The 9,397-nt window shown below is 38.7% G+C and overlaps 1 long non-coding RNA gene across 3 annotated transcripts in view; it reads right to left on the reverse strand.

Annotated features, from left to right (window-relative positions):
• Nucleotides 1-3,752: 3,752 nt before the first annotated feature.
• The window catches only part of LOC112976849, a 41,254-nt gene continuing 35,609 nt past the window's right edge, over nucleotides 3,753-9,397 (reverse strand). For all 3 annotated transcript variants that reach the window (XR_003257192.1, XR_003257191.1, XR_003257193.1), the window contains 3 exons: nucleotides 8,949-9,051; nucleotides 7,903-7,936; nucleotides 3,753-7,113 (listed from right to left, as the gene is read on the reverse strand). This is a non-coding gene — a long non-coding RNA (uncharacterized LOC112976849). The remainder of the gene's footprint in view (nucleotides 7,114-7,902; nucleotides 7,937-8,948; nucleotides 9,052-9,397) is intronic.

Here is a 9,397-nt window from a genome sequence, read left to right on the forward strand (position 1 = left end):
TCCCAGAGTTCACTTAAGTGCCAATAAAAAGTGCAGGTCATTCTCTTCCATTAAAAACAGATCAAGTTTGACAAATGGAAAGAGACCAATCAGCAAAACCATGCCTGAATGTGACTGGAAAGTCACCGTGCTCTTCTGTCAAGAGTCAAAAAATGTGGAGGATAAAAAAAAAAGGAAAAAAGAGTGCATTTTTTTCACTGTTAGTGCCTTCAAACAACGACGACTTTACTGAAAAAGCAGCATCAGGACAGGCTTACTAGTCACATTTGACTCTAGGAAAGGAAAAACATGTAGCATTTATCAGTCAAGTGGTGATAGACCAAAATCACTTCACTAAAAGAATCTGTCCCACTGATAAAAGGAACTTTCACGAAGCCAGTTCCGGGACACTCAGCTTTTGTTAGGGCTATATTGTGTCAGACATCTAGCTGATCACCAATATTTATTCCATATTCTTCAGCAGTACTATATGCTTAGATATCAACACAGAATCCAACTCATTTACTCAAAAGCAACATTTTTCTCTATATAAAAAGACTGTACACTATCTGGAGTTAAAACAAAGTAAAATAAAATGCTGTTTAAATATGGAGGTCAAAGTGGTATGACCCTCTCTTCCATCACTACAGAACAGCAGCTCAAAATTTCAATCACGAAATTAATTTACTCATAAAACTAATAAAAATATGCATAATGAATAAAATAATAAACTGGTTTAAGAATATTTTTTGGATAAGAAGAGTTTCAGCTTTCAACTCAACTGATGTCCTAACAGTCTTTTATTAGTAATTGAAAAAATGACACTGCTACCACAGTGTGTGCAGCATTCACACCTGCAAGACATCATGCAAGACTGAAATTGAACCCTGACTCCTTTTAATCTTTGAGTCCTTCAGCATAACTACATTAAAAATGATGTGTTTATTCAGGAAACGTGTGTCAGAAACAGAACTAGCATGCTAAAGAGGAGGAAACAATAGACTAATGTTTTCTCATTTAATCATCTTAACCAAAAACTTTTTAATACGGTTTCATCAAAATCAAGATTATTGATAGGTAAATGACATTTTTGAATAGCTAGGCTGATCTAGGAACGAAAAAAAAAAGTAAGTATTAAATAAAGCCCAGCAATACAGTTTTAAAAGTTCAATTGCCATGATTTTTTATTCCTTTTTATCACAGAATCACAGAATGGTTGAGGTTGGAAGGGACCTCTGGAGATCATCTAGTCCAACCCCCCTGCTCAAGCAGGGTCACCTAGAGCATGTTGCACAGGATCACATCCAGTCAGGTTTTGAATATCTCCAGAGAAGGAGACTCCACAACCTCTCTGGGCAACCTGTTCCAAGTGCTCTGTCACCCTCACAGTCAAGTTTTTTCTCACATTCAGGTGGAACTGCCTGTGTTTCAGTGTGTACCTGTTGCCTCGCGTCCTGTTGCTGGGCACCACTGAAAAGAGTCTGGCCCCATCCTCTTGACAACCTCCCTTTAGATATTTGTATACATTGATAAGATACCTCCTCGGCCTTCTCTTCTCCAGGCTAAACAGTGCCAGGTCTCTCAGCCTTTCCTCATAGGAGAGATGCTCCAGTCCCCTTTTGCTTTTTTGTTCAAGTACAGTAGTTTGGAAATCTCCTTATTTTCCCTAAGCCCCCAGAATAAAAGGATCCTGCTCTCCAATCAGCTTTAAGTATGGATAATAATTCCATATAGAAATCAGTAACACTTAGATGGAAAAGAATTAAAAATCACATAATTATCTTGATCAGTGTGTCCTTCTTTCTGTCTTCTGCCTGTATGGTGTTCATGTTATCTGTCAAAACAATGGTATGTTCTTGGTCAACCAAAATATTTCTGAGGACCCCAAAACACCTAAATAAACACAGGTGCGTTGAAGATGAAGCTCATAAAGAAGGCAACCTTTCCAAGGTCTCATTCGCCATCCTTGTTCGTTCAAATAGCACTTACTCATTTAAGGTGTTCTTATTATTCATTTATATTACAGCAGTATCTAGAAGCCTTACATGAGACCAAGAGCCCCCTGTTAAGGCACAAAATACACATATAATTTTGGAGACAGACTTTTTCCCGGAGTACAAACAGTGGAAACAGACAAGAAAGCAAATTGAGACACAAGTTCTGTACAGAAAACTGATGCCTGTCAGTATAAGGCTTTCAGAGTCTACCTCAATTCTGTCACAACCAAGATGATGCATGGCTCTTTCATTTCCTGCATGTTGAAATTTGGCAAGAAGACAACTGAACACTTTTTTTTTTTTTTTTTTTAATTGCAGGAAGTCTAACTTCTCTAGTCTTTCTCACAGCAGTCCTCACAAATTAGCTATTGGCAGCAGTATGTAGAGAAAGCCAGCATTTCTAGAGCGAAAACCTCCAAAGCAAGCTGTTAATTGTCTTATGATGTCAATGACAGATCATCACATGCACATTTGCATACTCTTACTTTCTTGGTTCTAAGCAAAGCAACTAGTGGGAAAGGCCAGATAACAACCATGAATTGAATGGTGACTGCTGGACACTGAGATGGAAATCTGCTGGAAGTGATTGGCAGTCTGTACATATTAAATGGGAAAAGCAACCATCACTAAGCTCCAAAGTGAGAAAACGATCCTCGTAAGACCTATTAAAAGATAAGGAAAGTAAAGGTCTACCAGAACAAATCAATTAGATAATGAAACTCTGGAACTAGATCAAAACTGAAAGGAGGAGGAGGGAAAAGGGGGGAAATGAGATCAAATAACAGCTGTGGGGGACAAGCTGCAGAAAGTAGAACTGATTGAATATCCTCAAGCCAGACCCAGAATGAAGCAGCATCTGCCAAAGAGAGATAGGAACACAGTGAAACCAGAACAACAGGGGCTGTGAGTCTGGGAAAGCTGTTTTGGTGATGCTGCATACCAGAGTGTCCAGATGGGCTGACGGCACAAACAAATTCAAGCTCAAATATACACAGGCCATTTTGGAAGCCGAAAGAAAACATTACCAAAGGAAGAAGACAAGGAAGTCAAGGAATTCATGAGAGATGAACCAACAGGATAACATTGGGAAACAAGGATGGAAATACTGTTAAAATTAAGCAGGCTGAATTCATCCCTAGAAGGATTATAGTCCTGTAGTGATGCCATAGCAATAAAAGAACAGGGCCCAGCATCGATATAGGCTGACTTGCCACAGGATATCACATTTGTTACTGCATATTCTAATACCAGTAGCCTCTGAGACTGAATCATTTTCCATTAACAAGGAAGTTCATACGAATGCATTCAGACTCTGTCCTCCATTTTCTGGCCTCTTACAGAAAGCATGTTCCTGATGAAGGGAAGGGTACAGTGCCATTTGGTTCAAGAACCATTTTGCAAAGAGAAATTTGGTCCCAGTTTCTTAAAGATACTCAGATACCTATCCAGGTGCATCACAGAACTATCTCATAGACTAGGATTCCTAAATCCCATGGACTTTATTGAAATTAAGGCTTTTGAATGGTTAGCTATTTTTCAAACAGGACTTTGGATGACAAATTACCTAAGATCTTTAAAAAGTTGTAACTCAAGAATTTACTGAGATGACTGTAAGGTCTGACTTTGTAACACTAGCAGGACAGTTCAAACTTTTACACTTCTGTGAGGAGTTATCTGTGTATATGGAATGAGACAGTCTTTTTTATTTATTTTTATTTTTTTATTTACTTGCTATCCAGCTCAGGTGAAATATTACAACAGTATGATAAATCATATGTATGGAACTATAAGAATCTTGAAACATGGTCTTCCAAGACAGTGAAGCTAACACAGTTGTAACATAACAGTCAGTACCATCCCCTCCCTTTCTCTTCAGTTTGCTGCCTATTTTTATCCAAAAATCTCTACTGAGAAGTAGAAGTCACAAAGACATGAGGTTCTAGCAAGTTTCAGGAACATCAGTAGTTTAGCAGGAGAGAGAGAAAAAAATATATCTGAAATAATGCCCTATTAAATGAAGAGAACACAGCAGCTTCAGCTCCTGTTCAGCACTCCTGTTAGCACTCCTGTACAGTGTATGATTCCAGTCTTTCCACAGGTAGCTCATGAACAGCTGTAACACACATTGTTGCTTGCCCAATCTGTGAGCAGAATATACTGGGAGGGAGATGAGGGTATTGTCATATTGCAGCAGGACTGAGATCATAGGGGACACAAGTGGAACCATTGAAGTGAAAAAACAAGGTAAAGTGCAGGATCGCTAACAAAGACTGTTTTCTTTGCTTCACTGTTCCAGTAAGGTTTTTCTGAAGTACCACATCATTTTTATTCCTTGGTTAAAATATAATTTTTTATTTTAATTAAAAATAACAGCATCATTCAGACATGCAGGTAGAATAGGTCAGAGAGGTGTCAGCAGAAAATGTTTAACCCTAATGTTAGAGCTGAGTCCGTGCCCAGACTGCAAAGTATATTTTCCAGATAAAACGATTAAAGGAAGTGAGAAAACTGAAGCAGCTGGGGAAAGTACAAAATCCTTGTCTTGATTGTTAAAGGCTGTGGCTTTCTGAAGACAAAATGACCACTAATGCAAATGTTTGTCTGCTGAATTTAAAGCTGCACAGCACTGAAGGCAAAAGCATCTAACTTTCAGAGCTGTCATATCAGACAAACTGTATCTGTCATGCTTACGTATTAAACCACTTTGCAAGATTAACAATTGTGCAATGAACACTGAAGGCACTGAATAAACATTACCTGTATATTAATTGTCCATTGGTATCAGCCTGTACAAATACTGAAGACCAACAGCTAGTACTACGGCCTGTAGTACTAGAAGAAGTACTGTAGAAAAAGAAAAAAAGGCTCACATAAAAATACACACTGTGCACACCCCTTGTTACTAAATTTGGAACTCAGAATTGAGGCCCGTAAGTTTCCACAATTTTACCATAGATTCATTATCATACATACTAGCATGAGATTTTAAAATTTCATGGCGTATTTGCCACATTGAAGCCTAAACATACAAACTAGAATATCCCACTTATATCTAAGTTCTATATGCAGAGAAAGAAAACTCCAAATGTTAGGGGATATATATGGCTATGTGGCCCTAAATTCTTCTTCTTCTTTTTTTTTTTTTTTGATAGCACATTTTGTGTCTCATTATGATCTTTTCATGGCATGAGACATATGTGTATTTTCCCATTGGTTTAGAACTGGAGACTAGACTTTTGGAGTCTTTACTTCTTCATGTGTTACTGTCTCATTGCAGGATCTTAAGCCACTTATATCCCTTGCTGCCTCAGTTTATCCATCCAAGAAAGTCTGAGTGGTACAAGAACGTGTTAAAGGGTCACAACATAGGCATTTGTTGAATGAAGAAAGTTTACTAATGAACTGGAGCATTCCAGCATTAGGTAGAAAGTTCTACAGCAGAAATCTTGCTCATATAAAAGGAGTATAAAAGGACAAGGGCAGTCAGGAAATACATGCACCTAGGAGAATACAGGTTTAGGAAGGATGCTTGATACTTGTTAATAAGACATTTAGCTAATATGTTCTCCCTTGTCAAAAGGAAACTCTGCTACTATACCAGGGTACTTCAGCACTCTCATTAGTGCAGAATTGGGTTCTCTCACATTCTCTATTATGCTTATTTCCTTTTCTCTTCACCTGGAGTGTTCAGAAATGATCATGAAAGGTGAAGGACTACAGGATCAAGGATATTGCAAAGCTAAGGGCCATATTCTGACTGGTGTGAACAGTGAGGCTCTGCCCAGGTTGCCTTGCACTCTTATAGCTTTCTGAGGGCTATGAAGTTGAACCAGAGCAAAGATTGTTGAAAAGAGCATAGTCTCTCCAGCTGCAAAGCACCAGTACATTATTTGCAACTGTATATTCTAAAGCATGTATTTCATTTACTGTTAAAACACTGAAAAGTCATTCTCTGACTTTATAAACAGGACCCCCCCAAAAAAAAATGCAGAGAAAATACAGTGGTAAGTATTTCCTTTTTGTTTAGGGATCCCTTGTAATTTAATGGATCTATCCTTTCCCTTCTTTCCTTCAACTACCTTTCTTTTCCTTCACACTCAAGTGAGTTCCACATGTGAAGTATTCAAGGGATTGGAAGGGTACCAACATCACAAAAAAGAGATAGAAGATCTGGGATAGGAGGGGGAGAAAAGGAAGATGTGACTTGACAAGTTATGAGGAAACAGACTTTCAGGCCGCGTAAACTTGGGACAGCTAAGCTGACACTGTATCCCTGAGAAACAGAAGAAAATCCCATACCAGTCAGAGAACAGCATTACTGAGTCACTAGAGCATATAAGAGTGACCAGCAGGCACGCTGGTATTTCAGAAAAGGCAGACTGAAGTCATGAGAATATGAAACATTATCCAAGAGGAGACATTCTGTATAAAATGCAAGGAAATCTCCATAGAATCAGCTAGGAGGCATGCCAGAAGCATGACCAGCAATGCTGGCTGCAGTTCAAAAGGTTCAGCTCCACATCACATAAAACATCCAAATGTTACAAACGTCTTTGGTCCTCTGTCCATATCATAAGTTACTTTTATATTAAAATTTCATAATTCTCACCCACTCCTTTAATCATAAAACAGTGCCCTTCTGCACTGCACATGAAGAGCTCTGCAGTCATTATGACACCCCTGTGAAGTGTTGCCTCAGCTTGATCTGAAAACCAGAGGCTGTATGCCCAAGGTGATGCTGAAAATTGGCACTAAATCTTACAGCTTTCCAATCTGTAGTACACTTAACTGCTACCTCTGATCTGTCTCATCACTGTGCTCAAAGAAGATGACCATTCATTTGGTTGGTTTCCTGACCGTTATCTCATATCTCATATCTTCATAAGTCAGCTCTAGTAAATTAACTCAGCCAAAAACGTGGACCAACACCACAACACACCAGCAAAACATTGACCGCTTTTGAGCCCTCTTCCACGTTTTCCTTGTGTGGCTTTAACAGCAGGTACAGGTCTAATTTCAGTGTTGCATTTGAAAAGAAGGATGGTTCAAACATTATCTAAATTACAGGCAAAAAGAGCTTCTGCAGACCCAGATGGCTCAACAGCAAACAAAGCTTCCCAAGCAGGAGACGTGGTATCTAATAAAAGAAGTGAAAAAGAAAAGAGGAAAGTCATTGTTTGAGGCTGGATCTCAATAGTCCTTCTTAACAGTGTGAGAATACACTTCTCAAGGCCTGATTCTCCATCCCTTTGCAATATCAATTTCTTGCCTTACTAACTATCACTCTATCAGAAAGTCACATCAGAAATTCAGCTTCTCCTGAATAACAGTAATTACAAGCATAGCAAATGCCTATGCTGCAGTCTCCAGGAAAAGCTTGAAATGAATTGGCTGACGAAAGCAACTCTATTTCATGAAAAATAACTAAGGCTTCAAATGTTGCTTTCATTATGGGGCAAAGCAACAGAGATCTTTAGTTTTTTTTCCCCTCTCAACCTTCTGCTTCTCCCTGTATGCTTGGGGGCTGAGATGCTGCCAGACAATACATATGCGGTATTCATGAGCAAAACCCTACTTACAAAATTATTCTAGAACATGGACAGAATCAGGGTATAAGATAGATCACAATTCCAATTTGTTTATATCAGAGGAGATTGCTGCCTACAAGATCCTTTTTGCTGTGGACCATTCAGCCTGGCAAGCTTACTTAACAGATTGCTGAATTGCAGTGCAAGTGTTTATTTCAGAGGATGTTTTTTGACTAGTTCATGGGAAGATGCATGCCTAAAGTTAAGCATGTACTTAAAAATCCTTTCAGGCAGGTCCTCTCAGAGCAAATAAAGAAAACTACGCTTTTGGGTTAACATGTGAAGCAGTTTCTAGTGTCATTTTGAGAGAATCCTTTAACAACAGAAATTTCAGTTACCTGGTAGGAGATGATGGCCAGGTCTCTGCACTTCCTGTATGAGGATAAAGGGAGGAACACAATTTACCAATGCTTTACGCTGACATAAGTTTGTTGAAGTACACACTTCAGCAATACGGCCATTTCTGGCACTACTGAGTATGACTAAGTCTGTGCTAGTAAATAAAACAGGGCCAGGGCATGGGTTCAGATACTGACTTAGGCTGTCCCTGCAGTTTAAACTGTTAACATGTTCTCTGATATGGTTTTGGCCTGTGCTAACTAGCACACTCAGGCAGTGCCCGAGAATAGTTTGATGGACAATGTGAGCCAGTGATGGGTCCATATAGGCAGGCTGGGATCTTTTCAACCTTTTTTGTAAGGCAAAGAAAATTTAGTTGTATGGATGTAAGCTGTGCCATGCTATTTTGCATGAGAGTCAGAGAACAAACCCTATTCATTTTGTACAGTAGCATATCTGTAACCTATGTTTTCTAAAACCTAGAATGTAACTATGAAAAGGACAATGGTAGCTACAATAGATTGTGAGAGAATGATCATTGCTGTTGAAACATTTCTCAGGCCTCTTCCAGCTCCTCATTGTCTCAGGTACACCTTGTACTTGTCCTATCCTGTTACCTTTCTTCCACCTCTACTCCCCAAAAAGAGGAAAATGTGCAAGCTGAAATACTCATTTCTAGGTTGAAAGCTAGCATAGAAACCTATAGACTGAAAGATGACTAAGTTAGTTTTCAGAAACTGAAAAAAGTGAGAGAGTAGGAATGAATGCTGAATTCAGCTCTAGCTAAAGCAATCCCTAGTTGATTCTGGGAATATCTATTTGACTGTTACTTCTGGTTATAAAAAATACTCAACATATGAAGCTATTACCAAAGACTGGAAAGAGTCATCTTCTACACAACACTAACACCCAAGCCTTCATCTAGACTAATGATGTCTAGTCATGAGTCTTCTAATGTCTTCTAATTAAAACATTAGGTTGGGATTTTCAAAAAGCCTTTGAACAGTCAAGTCCCATTAAATCTTAGTGGTAGTCTAACACTTACCTGCCCTCTTTTCCTTGGAAATCCAACCCTCAACACTTAGCCAAAGCTGATCTGGGGTGGGAATCCTGGCCTTCATCATGTGTTCAGCACTTCCTGTTGCCTCCTGTGTTGAAGAAAAATATTTTCTTCAGATACATCACTCTTTACTCCTCTAAAACCAGAGGATTTCAAAGATCACTCTAAAGAAAAAAATAATAAAAGGATTTTTTTAATGTGGGATAAGGCAGTATTTATTTTCTGCTCTGCCTGAATTATTTATTCCAGTCCTACTAATTGTTGCTTCATGGACTGCTGTTGTTCCGTTTCCCATAGAAAGTTATGATACGTCATTTTTTCAATCACTGGAACTCCTCTTTCTCAGACAAGGAAGTCATCATAATACTACACTAGCTCTGGCTGCTTTGACTCTACCACCTTTATCACCTTTCCTTTTTTTTTTTTTTTTTTTA

This window comes from Apteryx rowi, unplaced genomic scaffold (assembly GCF_003343035.1).
Source record: "Apteryx rowi isolate R43461 unplaced genomic scaffold, aptRow1 scaffold_771, whole genome shotgun sequence".
NCBI lineage: Eukaryota > Metazoa > Chordata > Aves > Apterygiformes > Apterygidae > Apteryx > Apteryx rowi.